Here is a 20,410-nt window from a genome sequence, read left to right as displayed (position 1 = left end):
CTCTCCCCCCCAGCTGATCTCTGGTCCTCTCTCCCTCCACTCCCCCTGGCCACCACGAAAGAGAAGACAAATGCTGGCTGCCCTCCTCCAATGCGACATTCTCCTCTGCCTCCACTTGGTCCTTTGTCAGATCCTCTGGTTCTTTGGCCCCTTGGCGTAACACTATTTAGTTCAAGGGCCATATTCCCCATCACAGCTTTATAGATTGGCGCATTATCTTTAACTGCCTTCGTAGTCCTTCCTCATCTACCCTCATATCCAAGTCCCCTCTCCTGCTACCTCTGTCTTAACGGGATTGAGGATACTAATCATCTCTTCTTCTCTTGCCCTCTTTCTTCCTCAATTTGGAAGAGTGTCTTCTCTAGATGTTGGTTGTCCAGAAAACATATTCTCCCATTTGATAAGGAATGGATCTGAATCAACACAACTTTTGTCGAATCCTCCATATATGTGACACTGTTGGCAAGGTTGCTTTCTGCGGGACCATCGTCTACATCTGGATGGAGCTTAAAATCCATAGATAGTCCTCCAATTCTCACTCTGTGGACAAGGTTTGGAAATCCATCTCCTTCGATGTTACCTCTAAGATTAGATCTCTCCACCATTGCCCTGTCCCTAATTCTCCTAGGAAGAGACACATTATTGCATCCTGGAGTCTATCGGCTAATGTTATTCCCTCTTGATGTATCATTTAAAATATGTGAATGGAGAGGAACAATGAGATGAGAGATGAGGAAGAAGATGGAGAAGTAGAACAGGGAGAATAAGAGAAATCAATGGCATGTTGGAATAGTGTGTTGTAAGTAAAGTCTCACTAACACCAATATATTCTTTACTAATATATTTACAAGATATTACACATACCTCCCTAAGGAGGAAAAGAAAATAAAACATAATTTGACAAATTACTAAACTACCCTTAGAGTAACATAACTAATATCTCAAGAAATGGATAATCAATTCACCAATTTGAGCTCTGCCCACTCTCCTCCCCCTCCCCTATGACGTGACTTGCAATGCCTTCCCCCCCTCTAGTGGCCTCCACCCAAGGATTAAAGTATCGGTATCGGTCGCCGTATCGGTCGGTCAAAATTAAGATACGTATCGGAGGGTATCGTATCGTATCGGAGATGCGCTAAGATACACTAAAGATACGCACATAAATGGATAGGGAACACATTTTTATACACTTTTGCATAAAAAAACAGTTAAACAAAAGCTATATATAACATGTAGAATGCATAAATACTTGAGTAGAGGGTATCGTATTGATAGACAAATATATTAAGTTGAAAATGTTCAAAATGATGAGGTTTGAGTTTCTTACAATTTTTTCTTTCCTCATTGCCATTGCCACTGTGATAAGTGCCGTGAAGAGTGTCATGGTGGTTCAAATCATTGGCTAGGACCTTCTTCTTCAATATGCATATTTATTAATTTAGTATTTAGTACATAATAGCATTTTTTTAGAAACTAAAATGAGATGTATCCAAAGAAAAAAATATATATTTTTTTGTATTTTTCCAAATTTACATAAACTTGAAATGCACACTTTTTTTGGAAAAAATTGTGCATCTAATTTTACATCATGGTCATTGGCCAAGTAAATTATATATATTTTTTTAAACTAAAATGAACTGAATTTTATAAAAAAAAATGTATTTTTTTAGTATTTTTCCTATTTTTTAATTAATTTTTGAAATAAAAAAAAATAAAAAATACAAACTATTTAGAAAAATTAAATTTTTTTTATAAAATTTGTAGATTAAATGTTTTTAAAGAACATATAAAAAATCAACAAAGTGTGGACCAATATATTTGAATAGATCTAAGAAATAAAAAAAAATTGAAACCCTCACTTTTTTGGGGAAAAAATGTGGGTTTCATTTGAAATCATGTATTTAGTAATTATAAGTTATGACATTATTTTTAAGAGTTGCATGAACTAAATTTTCTAAAAAAAAATTTGGGGATTTTTCTTTTTTTTAAATTAATTTTGGAATAAAAAAATAAAAAAAATATATATTTTTTTTTTTTGAGAAAAATCAAAAATTTCCATGGAAGTTGTAGAACACTTGTTTTTACATAACATATAAAAAATCTAAACATTTTTAACCATTGAGCATGAGTAGATCTAAGAAATTTGAAAAAAATTGAAACCCGCATTTTCTCTTGAAAAAAGTTTGTAAAATCCTTACAAATCCAATGATTTCATGTAATAATGATGCACAAAATGTGATTCTAAATATGATGAACCTTAGATTTGTAAAAAAACTTGAAAATCTAAGGTTAAAGTTGAAAAAAGTGAGTAAAAATTCAAGAACTTACTATTCAAATGTTTCAACCTTCAAGTTCAAGCCTTCAAGGTTCTTCTTGGACTATGTTTTTCTCCTTCTTTGAACCATTCACTTCCACAATGTTTCTTTCAATCTACCATTTGAGTCTCCAAAAAGGTGTGTGAATCAAAGGGGAAGAAAGAAGAGAAATATAGAAAACTGTTGGTGAAAGTTTGAAGTGTTTGTTTCAAACAACAAAAGGCACATTCACACTTAAGTATCGGTACGATACGGCTCGATACTGCACGATACATTCGATACGGTACCGATACTCGAGAATTTTTATATTTTTAAAAGTTCGTATGGCAGAGTATCGTACTTATCTGTACCGATACGGTATGGCACGATACGGTACGTACGATACGTCGATACACAAAAGAGGGCCCAAAATTCCCCGTAGCGTATCGGTATGTATCGTGCCGATGCCTACCGATACGGATACGTATCGGCCGATACGGCACGATACGCACCGATACTTAAAACCATGCCTCCACCGCCGGAATCCCCCTACCCTCACTATCAACCTCCCTCCTCCTTCAACCGATGACCACCCCTCCCCCCTACCCTCCTCCAGCCTCCTTTATCACCCATGACTCATTCATGGACCTTGGTAGTCACTTCCACCCCCCCTTTGCCTCCTCTCCCCCTCCGCTCCTTCCTCTGGCAAACACTACCTCTTTTTCCACCCTGCTACAACTCGGAATCCCTCCCCTGTTGGCTTTTGTTCGCTAAGACTTTTTAGATTCTGAAATCCAGAAATGGAAATATTACGTGGTTGGTTCGTTTCTCGGCAGCAGACCTCCTTTCATTACTGACAAAACCTCCCTGGTGAAACAATGGAAGCCGGTCTATGCGATGTCCACCTTCATGCTCGATAATGGGATTGTCATATTTAAGTTTGACTCTGAAACGGACAAAGCCTACGTTGTTGATGGTGGTCCGTGGCATGTTGGAAAAAATCCAATATTTCTCAGGCAGTGGGATGCTCGCACGTCGTTCTCCAAGACGGAACCCACATCTTTACCTCTCTGGGTGACTTTCCCCAATCTGCCATTCCACTATTGGCATATGAAAGGCCTTGGTTTGGTCGGTTCTCTAATCGAAAAACCATTGTATTCCAAACAACGTACCAAGACAATGGATAGACTCTCGTTTGCCAAAATCTGTATCGAGGTGGAAGCCGACAGTATTCTTCCATCTTCAATCACAATTTTTTAAGAAGACTATTCCTTTACTCAGGAAGTCCATTACGACTGGCGCCCCCTTCTTGCACAATCTGTAAGTGTTTTGGTCACAAAACAGAGACCTGCACCTCCGCCTCTCAGGCTGTCGCTGCTGCCTCTGTCCAGGAACCATCGACTAGTTACGCTCTTGCTGAAGATCAACCCATTTCAGGGAACATCGACCCCAACTCCAACCGCCCACAGCTTTCCTCCTCTCAGTGAAGATCCTTAAGAAAATCAAACGAAAGAGACCTCTGAAGTCCCAGCCGCCGGCCTCTGTTTCATCAGAACCTCTGCTTCCTTTATCCGTTGGTCCTTCACTCTCACCCCTGCCCATTGGTCCAAACCCTTTCTCGGTTTTAGACCTGGCAGAGTGCACGGAAAATGTGCACCAAACCCCTGATACCTTACCAGACATTCCTTGGGATATTCCCCCTCCCCTTTCTCCTCTCCCTACTTCCGCTGTTACTACCTTGATGCCTCTGAACCAATACCCGTCTCCTATCTCTTGGCATCCCTTTTTTGGTTGTGAGAACCTTCGGCCCACCTTTGAACCGGTCCACCACTCTGTTGAGAATCCTCTCCTGGTTTCAAACCTAACCCGGTCCACCCCTGACCTCCTTCTATTCCCTTGAATCAACTTTTACCGATCCACCTTCTCAACATTTTCTCCAAATACCCGTCGGATCATCCTCTGTACCTTGGTCACTTATATGACCCGACCCACCCTTTCAATCAACCCAACCCTACCATATCCTCAGCCAACCTGAATACCAACCTTACGCAACTTAACCCACTGACCGATCCGCCCCACTGCCCCTTACCCTTAACCCTCTGCAGGTCATGCTCGACCTGACGATCCCATCCACCTTACCCGATTCTGTTTTCTCTGGAATGAATCCCAATGGTCTGCCCTCTCGAGTGGCGCCGACGAACAGCAATGACTCCGTCAGTCCCTTGGGTCCTTCATGCTTACCGTCAGCCTCGACCCCTACCATATTCTGTTTGACAAGCCAGACTCCTCCCAGTAATGACTCGAATGACTTCTCACCGGCCTTTGAAGGCCTCACCTCCGCCTTTAACTCTCATCGTTCTTTCGGAAGCCTCTCGACCCTGGCCTTGGAAGGCCACATCTCCACCTCTCCTTAGATTCCTCTAGACTCTAATACGAACCACTGTCCTGGAGCCAACTCCAGCCTCGCCTCTAGTTCGACGTCCTTGCCCTGCTCCCCAGGGATCCCTGCAACCTCTCGCCTCTGCCCTGCCATGGCTTCTTCTCTGGCAGCCTCTGCTGACCCCAATCTCCACGTGTCTCTGTAGCCTAACCATTTGGGACCAATTCACCAATGCTGCTCTGCTCAGAGCACTATAGATGGACTCTTAACAGCTCTCATTGCTTTAGATATTCCTCGGCAACCTGTGCAATCTCCCCTGGGTTCGGTTAACACTATCAGCTCTAAAGACTCTATAAACTTGATGAACTCTCTGTAAAACCATCCTTTAGATAATCCAGCAGTTGCCACTCCCCATTCTTTACCTACCACCATCACCCAGCCGAACATCACCAAACCTACATCCACCAAAACCAATCAAAAGAAAACCAACAGAAAGCCCACCACCAAAACCAATCCCTCTTCCCCCCCTTCTACCTCCCCTATCATTGGATATAGTCGCTGGCCTCCCAACCCAGGTCCCCCCATTCCCAAGACCCCTCATTGCCCTCCCAAACATTCGATGCCCCCACCCTTGGTTCCTCATGATTCCTTAGACTATTTGGAATGTCCGAGGTCTAAATTCCTCGGCCAAGCAAGCGGACATTAGGTCCCTCATTCGGTCCTCCAAATCCAACCTCTGTTGCCTTCTGGAAACCCACGTTTTAGAAGTAAATGCCTCACGGATTGCCTCTTCGATAGCTCCTTGTTGGTCATTTGTTTCCAATTACCTCCACAGCCCCAATGAGAGGATTTGGATCCTTTGGGATCCCTCCTTTCTATCCATCTCCACCCTCTCCTCCAATGCCTAAGCCATTCATTTGTCCATCTCCCATCACTCTAGCCCCTTCATCTGCTTTCTCGCTATCATCTATGCCTTCAACATGGCCCCCCTTAGGCTTCCCCTCCGGGCCGACCTGCTTTCCTTTGCCCCCTTCTCTGGATCCAATCCTTGGGGCATTGTGGGAGACTTCAATGTCACTCATTATAGCTATGAAAAGCATGGAGGAAACCCCATTGATTCCTCGTCTGTTGACTCTTTTAACGATTGTATTAATGATTTAAATCTCACCGATCACCGCTGGTCAGGTGCTAAATTTACTTGGCATAACTGGAGATCTAGAAATTTCAGGGTGGCTTGCAAGCTTGACCAAGCCCTTGTTAATGAAGCATGGCTTGATTCCTTCCCTTCCTCTCATGCTACCTTTGATCTTCCTAGTATCTCTGACCACAATGCCATCTCCGTTCATATTCTCCCATTTTGCTCCTTTGGCCCTAAGCCTTCTAAGTTCTTTGACATGTGGGTCTCCCATCTTGACTTCTTCCCTATTGTTCAGGATGTTTGGAATATACCCACCCCCAGTCTGTCTCCCTTTTGAATTTCGCCAAAAAGCTCAAGAATGTCAAAGCTTCGCTTAAACTTTGGAATTCCTCTTCCTTCGGGAACATCTCATCTCGTGTTGCTTCTTGTTGCGACACTCTCCACTCCATCCAAGCTAGAATCCAGTAGGATCTCCTTAATGTTGCTCTGTATGAGAAAGAGAAAGTGGCTGCCTCTAAGTTATCTCTTGCTCTGGATCAAGAGGAATCTTTCCTCCGCCAAAAAGCCAGCATCAAATGGCTCGAGCTAGGTGATTCCAACTCTACTTACTTCCATCGTTCCCTCAAATCCAAGAATAATACCAATGCCATCCCCAAGCTTATCTCCTCTTCTAGGGTTAAGCTCCTCACCCCTCATCTGATCAAAGCTAAAACGGCCTCACTTTCAAAGACTCTTTAATCCCCTCTCCCACCCCCCATTTCCCCTCATTTCCTCTAAGTCGTCTTCTCACCATTGCACCCCCTTACTCAATCAGCTGAGGAAGAGACTTCAACTTTGGAAAGGCAAGCTCCTCTCCTTCACTAGCCATCTCACTCTCATCAGATTGGTGCTCCAGTCTATGTACCTCTATTGGTCTGGTACCTTTATCCTTCCTATCTCTGTGATCAAGTCTTTCGAAAGACTTCTGTGCTCCATCCTCTGGAAAGGTTCTATCTCCCCCAGGTTCCTCCGCCCTCTCAGATGGAAGAAGGTTTGCCTTCCCAAATCTAAGGGAGGACTTGGAATTAGGAGAATCAAGGATGCTAACTCTTTCGGGATCCTCAAGCTCATCTGAAAAATTATGTCCAAGCATAAAAGCATCTGGGTTGATTGGATCTATGCTGGGCTCCTTAAGCACAACTCCCTTTGGACTGTCTCGCACATTCCTCATGCATCCTAGATCTGGCGCAAGATCCTTGATCATAGACCCCTAGCCCTCTCTGCCATCTCCTTCACCATCGGCAATGGTCTCACCACTTCTCTTTGGAAAGACCCCTGGCACCCTGTTGGCATCCTTTCCCACTTGTTATCTCCCAAAACCATCTATTCCTTCGGCCTCCCTGCCAACGCTCTTGTCTCCTCTATTCTTTCCCCCTCGGGTTGGTTCCCTCCCTCTTCTCAACCTCCCCTTCTTGATCTTTGGACCACCCTCCCGCCACTCCCATTGGCCACCGAGGAAGAGAGGACAAATGCACTTGGCTTCCCTCCACCTTGGGGATATTCTCCTCTGCCTCCGCCTGGTCCCACATCTGTACCTCCTCCCCCGCGGTGCCTTGGCACAAGTTGGTCTAGTCAAAGGCCATATTCCTCCCCAAAGTTTCACCCTCTGGCATTGCCTTTCCAACTACCTCCCCACCCAATCCTTCCTCATTCATCAACAGATCCCAGCCAACCGCTCCTGCTGTCTCTGCCCCCAGGGTGTTGAGGATATCCCCCATCTTTTCTTCTCCTGTCCTCTTTCTTCCTCCTTCTGGAAGCTCGTCCTCTTCAAGTGCTGGCCGAGCAGGAGAACCATCCTTCCCTTCTCGAAGGAGTGGATTTGGATGGACATGACCTTCTCAAGCCCTTCCATCTGTGATACTGTTGGAAAATTGGCATTCTCTGTAACTATCAATCACCTTTGGATGGAGTGTAACATTTTTAGATGGTCCCCCAAATCTCGCTCCCAAGAGGAGATTTGGAAAGTTATCTACTTTGATGTTACCTCCAAAATCCACTCCCTTCATAGCCGCCCTATCGCTTATTCCCACAGAAATGTCCACATCATCTCCTCTTGGAAACTGAGGGTGGAAACCATCCCTCACCTGGAAGCCTCCTAACCCCCCCCCCTTTTTCCTAGCTGTAGCCTTCCCTCCTCTCCCCTCCCCTCCGTTTCTCCCCCTCTCCACCCCCCCTAGGGTTGGTTCTTCTGTTTTCAGCTTTGGTTGCTGATTGTTTTCAGCTTTTGTTCCTTTAGTTTGCTTTTGTATTCTTGGAGCTAGCTTTTCCTTGTTGGCTTAAGCCTTCTCCTCCCCACTCTCTTCCCTTTGTATTTTCTTCTTCTTCTTGATAATGAATCATTTATTCATCCAAAAAAAAAAAATAACTAATATCTCCAATAGTATCCACCTTTTTTTGGTTGTCTCCCTGCCTCCCGTTGTATCTCTTTTTGTTCTCTTATAGCAGGACCTTGTATGGTGCTCCTCTTTTGATGGTTTTCTCTTTGGATTGGCTTGCCCCTTTATTCATCCAAAAAAAGAGCATATTAGAAACTAAAAAAAAAAAAAGGAACCTAACCTAAGTTACAAAATAGGAACTTCTTTGACTACCAAAATAGGAAACTAACTTGATTAATTTTCTCAATAAGTAAATTAGAAACTAACTACACTAAACTAAATAGGAAACTAAAAATGAAAGACATTGACCAAAATTACTGTTCACGTGAACAGTTTCATGTGAACAATAACTCGTGAACAGTGTTTTCTGACTAGTTTTTCTCTTCTTCTTCAAGCTTTGGTTCTAAGTGTGCTGAAGCCAGAAAGTGATATACAACTACTTAAGGAAAGGGATGGTTTCATTTAATAAATCAGTTCAAGATCCCTGTTAATCAGGCTAAATAAAAAAATGGAGACCAGACCACTCTTGGCATTGCTCCCCTTGCATCTCAGATAAAGTTCATCACACCTGCTCCCCCACAAGTGAACACCCATTGAAAGTGGCATCATCTATTGATGTTCCATTAGAATCCACTCAAGTGGATCCCTCAGAGGAACTTGATTGATGTTATGGTTCTGAGGTAAAGATATTGGATTTCACAAATGGCTGAGCAACATTAAAGTTTAGCATTAATCCATTATAGCTCAAGTCAAGGACACTCATTAACAATATTAGATATACTTAGTGATGTTATCAATTGCTACTCTGGTATGTTATTAATCCTAAAGAAACCAGAAATCAGGAATTTTTAGCGCTAAGGATAATAATTAAAATCTAAATTTACAATCTGCTTTCCAACTCTGTTTTTCCCAGCTTTAGGGTTTCAAATCTCTTTGTTCCATGACAACGGCAATGCATTTGAGTTGAGCATTGAACTTCAGGCCCACAGGCCAGAGCCCAACTCCGTGGTGACAAGGTCATCCTTACCTGTAAAAAGGTGGACTTACCAAGAACCCTAGATTCTCTACCCAGTAAACAGCCATCGGACAAACAGTTCCGTAAACCTTCCAGTTATTATGAAGACAAGTCCAGGCTTCCTAATAGGTGGCGAATAACCTGTTCCACATGTCATAAGCTGCAATATTCAACAATTGGAGAGCTAGAAATTATGTAGTGGACCCCATTTAGGTGAGTATTTACCGATTATTACATCTTCTTTTCTTTTGCTGCCTCTGATTGGATCCATGTAGACAACCCCATTTAGTTAGGATAAGGCTGAGTAGTAGTTTTGTTGGTCACACTAGTATTTGTGGCGTATGCGCTTTTAATTCTTCGAGTTTTATTGGTAATGGCTTGAATTATGAAGTCCAAAAGTTGGGGTCTAAAGGGGTGCACTAAAACAAATATCTTAATCAATGTGGGACCCATGAAAGATTAGTATTTATCTAATAGTGGTCGTTATAGGGATCTTGTGGGGCCCATTCCTTAGTTGTCATAGATAAATCTGAAAGAGTCCAATTAGATATAATTTCTGTTTGGGAGTTCTAGTAGTTTAGCAAGATTCATCTATGAACCCTAAAAGTAGCTTTTAAGTTTGTTTAATTATTTAATGTTTAAATAAATCACACCCTCCATTAGTTATGGAATAAAATATGGAAAATGGCTTTGAATTTGAATTGTGTAGCCAAGAAGTCTTCCTCTATTCTCTCTTTCATCTCTTCAGTAATTGTTCCTGGGTAATGTTCACAATCCCAGAAAACCCCCTATCTCTTCTCTCTCCTTCTTGTTTTTTCTTGTCCCAATACATGCTACTAAAATCAGCAAATTAGCGAGCCTGTTTCAACCCTGGTTCAGGGAAATATTTAGATTTGGGTCTATGGAACAGCCGATCTGATGTCTGATACCACGAATGGAAACTAGGATTGGCTGGCTGCATCACATATATTCAAACATGTACACAAAGGCACAACAAAGTAGGGAAATTCATTGTGGACTTTCTATCCAAGAGGCCCCCTTTCGGTTGGAATCTGAATAATGCTTAATATGAAGTGTGACTACCAAAAAAGAATCTAGAAGAATAACCCCATTAATATCCAGAATGGCTACAGCCTCTAAGACAGTCCCCACCCCAAAAGAAAAAAAAAAGAAGGTTGCCAAACAACAAGGCAGTAACAGTATGATAACATCATTTTCAGAAGAAAAATATCATTTCAAGACTTGCAATTTCCTTTGGCATTAAGGCCTTGTAGGCTTACCTGAGCTAATGACAATGATAAACAATGAATGTTGCTACACTTGATCTCAGGAACACCCAATACCTTGCAGGTGTCTTTTTTCCTATCTATCAGCCTCAGCCACCCTCTCTTCACTCTCTATTGTTTTAACACTCCTCAACTATGGAACCATCAATGCGTCACTGTTATGGTTTCTCTCTGCCTTTACATATTATATATATATAGATAGATAGATAGAGAGAGAGAGAGAGAGAGAGAGAGAGAGAGAGAGGGGGGATACCACCACGACTACTGGACCCAGCGGCTATACATGTTCTTCTGGCTTACCTCGTGGGCATCAGATCCAAAAGACTTTCAACAACCTTAAGTTTATAATCCTTTGTGGCTTCGTTACTATTCTTGTCCTTCATGCCACCATCAGCATTGGAAACCTTGCTGGCTACGCCGAGGCTGAGGCAAGAACTAGAAACTCATTGAGGAAACCAATCAAATCCTCGTTGGGATTCGTTTTGATACTGATCCTACAAACCCTTATGCACCTGCGGAGCTTGAATTCAACCCAAATGCTACCTACACTCTTGGCCCCAAGATTTCCAATTGGGGCCAGCAGCGTAAGAATTGGCTCCAAAGCAATCCCATATCCTTAATTATGTCAAAAAAGAACAAGATCGATCGTAGAATTAATGGACTCAAATTACGTCATTGTCGGTGTTTGCTGTTCACTTGGACCAGTGTCTTTTTTCTTATCTATTAGCCTCAACCACCCTCTATTCACTCTATTGTTTTAACACTCCTCAACTATGTAACCATCAACCCGTCATTGTTATGGTTTCTCCCTCTGCCTTTACATAGTTGATATATATATAGAGAAAGAGAGAAAGAGGGGGGATACATTGATAGAAAGAGATGGGTCAAGAGAACCGTACAGCCTTAGAAAAGAAGTGGAGCAGATGGTGGTTCACTTCCCACCACGGCTACCAGACTCAGCGGTTGTACATCTTCTTCTGGCTTACCTCGTTGGGGTTCAGATCCAAAAAACTTTCAACAACCTCAAGTTTATAATCCTTTGTAGCTTCGTTACTATTCTTATCCTTAATGCCACCATTGGCGTCGGAACCTCGCTGGCTGCGTCGAGGCTCAGGCCAAGAATAAGAAACTCATTGAGGAAACCAATCAAATCCTCGCTGAGATTCGTTCTGATATTGATCCTATAGACCCTTCTGAACCTGCGGATCCTGAATTCAACCCAAATGTTACCTACACTCTTGGACCCAAGATTTTCGATTGGGACCAGCAGCAGCGCAAGATTTGGCTCCAAAGCAATCCCCATTTCCCTAATTAGGTCAATGGCAAAGCTCAAATCTTGCTTCTTATTGGATCTCACTCGGACTCAAATCGAGATGCTCTAGCACTGCTTCCTAAGAGCAGCGTGTTTACCAATTTCACAACTACGGCTTGTACGAAATCAGAATAGCCCATTCATATCAATCATCGATATTGATAGGCGTCCATTCAATGAATTTTTTAGGAAAGATTAAAATCGATGAATAAAGACTCGTTTAAATTGTTATTTGAACGTTTAATAAACTTTAGCTTAATATCTAGAATCTTGGGATGCTGTCAGTTTTCTTCCAACCCTTGTGACAACTCAATTGGTGATCATTACTATCTCAAGTCATACAAGAACAAGATTGAATACCGTAGAAATTCATGGAATTGAGATCATTTACAATTTGGCCCATCTTGATAAGGAGCTCGCTGGTTATTGGGTAAGCTGCACTTAATTCAACAGCTCATGTTGTGACAAGAAGAGGTGGAATGGATCTAGTGGATGGATAGCGATGCCTTGTTCACGGAAATGGATTCAAGAAGGTCATGTTGTTGATTTCTGAGTTCTTTAGTCTTCCCCTTCAAACCCTTTCAATTTCAACAGCTGATCAGATAAAGCACCTACAATTGATCGCTGGGCATCACCAACAGAGGAATCCCCTTCTTTAATTTTTTATTATTAAAAAGGTTATAATTGGTATTACACATGTGTGATGGTAGTTTGGGTATTATGAAATATATATTCATGACTTAACTGTCATTTCTCACGGAAATGGACGATTAATAGAATCTTTCAGATTAGGGGAGGCGAATCATATTTTTTAAAACGTCTAGGGGGAACATGATATTTCACCAAAGTACAGTGGAGTGGAGTGATATTTCCAAGGCATCACCATGAATGATACTAGGATACAAATAGATGACATAAGCATAACTTATCTGCAATTATACAATCTTTGTTGTACGCAAGGCTCATCCACATCCACAGTCATGCAGGAGTGCTTTTAGCTGAAACAAACAAAACCAAACTACACATATATATTTGGGGGTGGGGGCGGGGGTGGAATAATTATAAAACTATATATTTAGAGAACTAGTATAAACAAGATAACTTCGTTTCCAAGAGAGAAATCTGTTACGTAAATCTTACCTTGTCGTTACCCAAGTCAAGTTCCTGCACAATTGGGAAAAAAATTATCAATAAATTTTCTGAAAACAAAAAATTAGTTCTTGTAAAACAATATAGTGAATTTAACTAAACTTGTGATACAAACTGAGTGGTACTAATCAACCAAAGGTGAATGTTGTCCTTCACTTTGTATCCTCATTAGTCCCCCATTCTCTTTCGTAGTCCTTTTTCGATAAGATGTACTACTGTCAAGATTAGACAGTGAGGAGTCCTCTGACGCCTTCCCACACCTAATGGTTCCCAGTAATACAACAAAACAAGGTGTAAGTGATAAAGAAGGAAGGAGATAAATCAGTTTTGAAAATGTGCAGCATAAAAAACAGTAACGGTAATTACTAGGATACCTTGGCGCTAGTTTTTTACAGGTTCTCCTTTACTCTTTCTCCTACAAATAAAGATTGATTTCTAAATTCATCAACATGAATGATATTTGGAAACAAATAGAAGACATAGGCAAAACTTATTTGCAGTTCTACAACCTTTGATGTAAGCAAGGCTCATCTTCAACCAAGTTCATGCTACACAACTTTTACTTGCAAACAAAGAAAGCCTGACTACGTATAATTAATTTATATATATATGGAAGGGGGTTATGGAATAATAAAAAACTACATATTTGGAGAACATGTATAAACAAAATAACATCGTTTCTAGGAAAGAAATCTATTACATAAATCTTACCTTGTCGTTATCCAAGTTTAAGTTCCTGCACAATTGGAAGAAAACTATCCATAAAATTTTATAAACCCAAAAATTTAGTTCTTGTAAAACAGTAGAATGAATTTAACTAAACTTGGTTTACAGCCTGAGTGGTAGTAATCAAAGGTGAATATTGTCCTTTACTTTGTATCCTCATTACTCCCCCTTTCTCTTTGGTACTCCTTTTTAGATCAGAAGTACTACTGTCAAGATTAAATAGTAAGGAGTCCCCTGACGCCTTCCCACACCTAGTCGTTCCCTCTTAGAGTAATACCACAAAAGAAGGTGTAAGTGATAAAGAAGGAAGGAGATAGATCAGTTGTGAAAATGTGCAGCATATAAAACAACTGAGATTGCTAGGATACCTTGGCGCTAGTATTTTGACAGGTTCTCCTTTTCTCTTTCTCCTACAAATAAAGATTAATTTCTAAATTCATCAACATGAATGATATTCAGAAACAAATAGAAGACATAGAAAAAACTTATCTGTAGTTCTAGAATCTTTGATATAAGCAAGACTCATCTACAACCAAGTTTATGTTGCACCTCATATTTTGAGAACAGGTATAAACAAGATAACTTCGTTTCTAGGAAAGAAATCTATTACATAAATCTTACTTTGTCATTACCCAAGTCAAGTTGCTGCATAATTGGAAGAAAAACTATCAATAAATTTTCTAAAACCAAGAACTTGGTTCTTGTAAATCAAATTAGTGAATAAAACTAAACTTGCGCTACAGGCTGAGTGCTAATAATCAAACAAAAGTGAATGTTGTCCTTTAATTTGTATCCCCCTTGGTCCCCCCTTTTTTCTTTGGTACTCTTTTTTAGATTAAAAGCCTGACTGTTAAAATTAACATTGAACACGTAGTGGGTAATCACGTACTTTTTTATAGTTTTTTTCATATATATTTTTTTAAATTCCATCGTTCCCACCTTTTTTTTTTTTTTTTTTTTTTTTTTTGGGAAAAACATATTTGAGTCTCCAAAGTAAATTGTGCTAAGGCACATTTGATTATTTTATGGGAGAAGGTTCTCCGAGCAAGCAAGGTGCTCGGCTTTAGCCTGAGCTCCCAACGGAGGGAAGGCCCTTCGATCAAGATTGCTCAGCTCGGGCCTGAGCTCCCAACTAAGGGTAGACCCGTTGGTCAGGTGTGTTCGGCTTTGGCCTGAGCCCTCAATCAAAGGAGGCCCTTCAATAAGGTTTGCTTGACCTTGGCTTAAGCCCCCAACCAATGGAAGGCCCTTCAATCACGTTTGTTCGACTTTGGCTCGAGCTCCCAACCGAGGGTTGGCCCTTCGGTCAAGTGTGCTCAGCCTTGGCCTGAGCTCCCAACCGAGAATACGCCCTTCAGTCAGATGTACTTAGCCGTGGCTGAGCTCCCAACCGAGGGTAGGCCCTTCGGTCAATTGTGCTCGGCCTAGGCTTGAACTCTCAACTAAGGGTAGGCACTTTGGTCAGGTGTGCTCAACTTTGGCCTGGTGCCCAACAGAGGTAAAGCTATTTGGTCATCTATGCTCGGCCTTGGCCTGAGCTCCCAATTGAGGGTAAGCCCATTCATTAGGTGTGCTCGACCTTGGTCTGAGCCCCCAGTTGAGTGTAGGCCCCTCTGTCAGGTTTGCTCGTCCTTGGTATGAGCCCCCAATCAAGTGTAAGCCCCTCGATCAGGTCTGCTTGGCAGTGGCATGAGCCCCCAATCAAGGGTAAGCCCTTTGGTCCATTGTGTTTGGCCTTGGACAGAACCCCTAACCGAGGGTAGGCCCTTCGATCAGGTGTTCTCGGTCTTGGCCTGACCCCAAACTGAGAGTAGACCCTTCAATTAGGTTTGCACAGCATTGGTCTGAGCTCCTAACTGAGGGTTGGCCCTTCAATCAGGGTGTTCAGCTTTAGCCTTATCCCCCAATCAAGGTAAGGCCCTTCTATTAGCTATGCTCGGTCTTGGCTTGCATACACAACAGAGGGTATACCCTTTGGTTAGGTGTGCTTAGCCTTATCCTGAGCTTCCAAACGAGGGTAGGTCCTATGGTCAGGTCTACTCGGCCTTGGCCTGAGCCCCCAAACGAGGGTAATACTTTCCATCGGGTGTGCTTGGCCTTAGCTTTAACTCCCAACCGAAGGTTGGCCCTTCAATCAAGAGTGCTCAACTTTGGCCTAAGACATTGACCAAGTGAAGGCCTTTCGATCAGGTGTGCTCGACTTGGGCCTTAGCTCCCAAACCTGGTAGGACCTTCAGTTTGGTGTGCTCGCCTTTGGCCTTAGCTCTCAACCGAGGGTAGGCCCTAAGGTCAAGTGTGGTTAGCTTTATCCTGAGCCCTCAACCAAAGGAAAGCCCTTTGATTAGGTGTTCTCGGCCTTGGCCTGAGCTCCTAAACAAGAGTAGGCCCTTCAATCAGGTGTACTTGGTCGGTCTGGTGTGTTTAGCTTTGGCCAGAGCCCCTAACCAAGGGTGTGCCTTTCGATCAGGTGTGCTCAGCCTTGGCCTTACCCCAAACTAAGAGTAGACCCTTCGATTAGGTTTGCACGACCTTGGCCTGAGCTCATAACCGAGGGTAGGCCCTTCATCAAGTGTTCTTGGCCTTAGCTTAAACTCCCAACTAAGGGTAGGCACTTTGATCAGGTCTGCTCGGGCTTAACCTAAGTCCCCAATCGAGGGAAGGCCCTTCAAGAAGGTGTGGTCGCCTTTGGCCTAAGCCCCCAACTTAGGGTCGGCCATTCAATCAATTCTACTTAACCTTAGCCAAATCCCCCAAATGAGGGAAGGCTAATGATCACATATGCTTAGCTTTGACCTGAGCTCCTAATAGAGGGCCAATGATCACATATGCTCGGCTTTGACTTAAGCTCCTAATAGAGGGTAGGCCCTTTGATCTGGTGTGCTTTCCGTTGGCATGACCTCCCAACCGAGGGTAGGCCCTTCGATCAAGTATGCTTGGCTTTGGCTTGAACTCCCAATTGAGGGTAGGCCCTTCGATCTAAGGTGCTCACCCTTGGCCTGGGACCCCAAGTCCCCAACCAAAGGAAGGCCTTAGGATCATATGTGCTCAGGTTTGACATGAGCTCCTAACAGGTAGTAGGGCCTTTGGTCTGGTGTGCATGCCATTGGCCTGAACTCCCAACCAAGGGTAGGCCCTTTGGTTAGGTGTGCTCGGCTTTGGCCTGAGCTCCCAACTGAGGGTAAGCCCTTTGATCTAAGGTGTTGGCCTTGGCTTTAACATGAGCTCCTAACAAAGGGTAGGCCCTTCCGACTAGTGTTTTTACTATTCACTTAAACTCCCAATCAGGGGTAGGCCCTTTGGTTAGGTGTGCTCGGCTTTGACCTGAGCTCCCAACTAAGGGTAGGCCCTTCGGTCAGATATGCTCGGTTTTGGCCTGAGCTCCCAACCAAGGGTAGGCCCTTCGATCACGTGTGCTTGGCTTTGGCCTGAACTCCCAATCAAGGGTAAGCCCTTCGGTCAGGTGTACTTAGCCTTGGCCTATGCTTCCGACCGAGGGTAGGCCCTTGGGTCAAGACTTCATGGCCTTAGCCTAAGCCCTCAACTAAGGGAATGCCTTTCAGTTAGGTGTGGTCGGCTTTGGCTTGAGCCCCCAATCGTGGGAAGGCCCTTCGGTCAGGTCCGCTCGACCATGGCCTAAGAGAAAATCGAGAGAAGGCATTCCAGTCAGATATGCTCGCCTATAACCTGAGCTCCAAATAGAGGGTTGGCCCTTCGATCAGGTGTGCTTAGCTTTGGCCTAAACTTCTAACTAAGGGTACGCCCTTTTGTCTAAGGTCTTCGGCCTTGGACTAAGCCTGACCTGAGGCCCCCAACTGAGTGTAGGCCCTTCAATCAGGTGTGCTAGGCATTGGCTTGAGCCCCAATCAAGGGAAAGCTCTTCAGTCAAATATGCTCGGCTTTGGCCTGAGCTCCAAACCAAGGGTAGGCCCTTTAGTCATTGGCTTGAGCCCCAATCGAGGGAAAGCTCTTCAGTCAAATATGCTCAGCTTTGGCCTGAGCTCCAAACCAAGGGTAGGCCCTCTAGTCACGTGTGCTAGGCTTAGGCCTGAACTCCCAACCGAGGGTAAGCCCTTCGATCAGGTGTACTTGGCGATGCCCTGTGCTTCCGACTGAGGGTAGGCCCTTAGGTCAAGACTACATGGTCTTAGCTTAAGCCCTCAACTAAGAGAAGGCCCCTCGGTCTAGTGTGATTAGCTTTAGCTTGAGCCCCTAACCAAGGAAAGACCCTTTGGTCAGGTCCGTTGGACCATGGCTTGAGAGCAAACCGAGGGAAGGCATTCTAGTCAGATATGCTCGCCTATGACTTGAGCTCCAAACAGAGGGTAAGTCCTTCGATCAGGTGTGCTCAGCTTTGGCCTAAGCTTCTGACTGAGGGTAGGCCCTTTTGTCTATGGTCTTCGGCCTTGGACTAAGCCCCTTAACAAAGTGTATGCATTTAGGTCTGGTTTGCTTGGCCTTGACCTAAACCCCAACTGAGAGTAGGCCGTTCGGTCAGGTCTGCTCAACTTTAGCCTAAGCCCCCAACCGATGGTAGGCCCTTCGGTCAGGTGTGCTCAGCCTAAGCTTGACCCCAAACTGAGGTTAGGCCCTTCAATCAGGTTTGCTCGGCTTTGGCCTCAACTCCTAACCCAGTAGGCCCTTTGGTCAGGTATGCTTAGCCTTGGCTTGAACTCCCAACTGAGGGTAAACACTTCGGTTAGGTGTGCTCAACTTTTGGTTGAGCCCCAACTGAAGGTAGGCCCTTCAGTCTGGTTTGCTCAGCTCTGGCCTAAGCCACTAACCAAAGAAAGCCCTATGGTCAGATATGCCCAGCTTTGGCCTGAGCTCCCAATCGAGTGTAGGCCCTTTGGAAAAGTGTACTTGGATTTCTCCTGAGCCCCCAATCGAGTGTAGGCCCTTCAGTCAGGTCTACTCGGCCTTGGCCTAAGCCCCCAACTGAGGGATAGCCCTTTGATCAGGTCTTCTTAGCCTTGCCTTGAGCGCCTAAACGAGGGTACGCCCTTCGATCACCGAGAGTAGGCCCTTCGTTCAGGTGAAAGCTGTGGCCTACACTCCCAACCAAGGTTAAGCCCTTCAGTTAGGTGTGCTCGGCCTTGGCTTGAGCCCCCAAACAAGGGAAGGCCCTTTGATTACGTATGCTCGACTTTGATTTGAGCTCCCAACCGAGGACAAGCCCTTCGGTCAGATGTGCTCGGCCTTGGCCTAGGCTCCTAACCGAGAGTATACCCTTTGGTCAGGTGTATTCAGCCGTGGCTGAGCTCCCAACCGAGGGTAAGCTGTTCAGTCTGGTGTGTTTGGCCTTAGCCTGAGCCCCTACTAAAGGTAGGCCCTCCGGTCAAGTGTGCTCAGCCTAGGCTTAAACTCCCAACTCGGGGTAGGCACTTTGGACAGGTGTGTTTGGCTAGGCCTAAGCCCCCATCTGAGGTTAGGCCCTTCGGTTTGACTTTCTCGGCTTAGCCTGAGCCCCAAATAGAGGCAAGGCCTTTCACTCATCTATGCTCGATCTTATCCTGAGCTCCCAACCGAGGGTAGGCCCTTTGGTTAGGTGTGCTCGACCTTGGCCTGAGCCCACAAACGAGTGTAGGCCCCTCGGTCAGGTCTACTCAACCTTGACCTGAACTCCCAATTGAGAATAGGCCCTTCGATTTGGTGTATTTAGCCGTGAGTTGAGCACCTAACCGAGGGTAGGCCCTTCAATCAGGTACGCTCGGCCTTGGTTTGACCCCAAACTGAGAGTAGACCCTTCGGTTAGGTTTACACGGCTTTGGCCTGAGCTCCTAACTGAGGGTATAGGCCCTTTGGTTAGGTGTGCTCGGCTTTAACTTGAACTCCCAATTAAGGGTAGGCACTGTAGTTCGGTGTGCACGGCCAAGGCTTAAGCCCCTAACCGAGGCTAGATCCTTCAATAAGGGTGTTCGGCTTTAGCCTCATTGCTCCATCGAGGCAAGACCCTTCAGTCAACTATGCTCAGCTTTAGCCTAAGCTCCCAACCGAGGGTCTGCCCTTTGGTTAGTTGTGCTCACTATTGGCTTGAGCCCCCAACGCAAGCCCTTTGGTCAGGTCAGCTCGGACTTGGCCTGAGCTCCCAAATAAGGGTGTAATACCTTCCATGAGGTGTGCTTGGCATTGGCTTTAACTCCCAACCGAAGGTTGACACTTCAATCAGGTGTGCTCGGCTTTGGCTTGAGACCTTAACTAAGGGAAGGCCTTTCGATCAGGTGTGCTCGGCTAGCCTAAGCTCTCAATGTGAGCCCTTAACCGAAGGAAATCCCTTCAATCAGGTGTGCTCGGCTTTGGCCTGAGCTCCCAACCGAGAGTAGACCCTTCAGTAAGGTGTACTCGGTCATGGCCAGAGCTCCCAATCGAGGGTAGGCCTGTCAGTATGGTGTGTTTGGCTTTGGCTAGAGCCCCCAACCGAGGGTAGGCCCTTCAATCAGGTGTTCTCAGCCTTGGCCTGACCCTAACTGAGAATAGACCCTTCAATCAATTTTGCACGGCCTTGGCCAGAGCTCCAACTTCATATAGTAGTGCTTTCACCTGCAAAGAAGGATTTACTTCTAAAGGCATCACCGTGTATGATACTAGGAAACAAATAGATGACATAAGAATAACTTATCGGTAATTATACAATCTTTGTTGTACGCAAGGCTCATCTACATCCACGTTCATGCAAGGGTGCTTTTGGCTGCAAACAAA

General features: G+C 44.3%; 1 long non-coding RNA gene and 1 pseudogene across 7 annotated transcripts; both read right to left on the bottom strand.

Moving 5' to 3' along the window:
• The window catches only part of LOC122062429, a 19,182-nt pseudogene extending 17,812 nt beyond the window's left edge, over positions 1–1,370 (bottom strand).
• On the bottom strand, positions 1,370–20,410 carry LOC122062430. 7 transcript variants are annotated; one of them, XR_006134951.1, is made up of 4 exons: positions 13,363–20,410; positions 12,980–13,248; positions 8,240–8,349; positions 1,370–1,415 (listed from the first exon to the last, which is right to left on the bottom strand). It is a non-coding gene; the product is annotated as an uncharacterized LOC122062430 (long non-coding RNA). The 7 variants fall into 7 exon arrangements; XR_006134950.1 differs by lacking the exons at positions 1,370–1,415; positions 8,240–8,349 and adding an exon at positions 9,488–12,857 and having other exon boundaries at positions 12,980–13,003; positions 13,091–13,248; XR_006134954.1 differs by lacking the exons at positions 1,370–1,415; positions 8,240–8,349 and adding an exon at positions 9,488–12,837 and having other exon boundaries at positions 12,980–13,003; positions 13,091–13,248.

Source organism: Macadamia integrifolia, unplaced genomic scaffold (genome assembly GCF_013358625.1).
Source record: "Macadamia integrifolia cultivar HAES 741 unplaced genomic scaffold, SCU_Mint_v3 scaffold1035, whole genome shotgun sequence".
In the NCBI taxonomy this organism is placed as follows: domain Eukaryota; kingdom Viridiplantae; phylum Streptophyta; class Magnoliopsida; order Proteales; family Proteaceae; genus Macadamia; species Macadamia integrifolia.
Note: the sequence above shows the minus strand (reverse complement) of the source record. Positions and strands in the feature narration are given on the sequence as shown.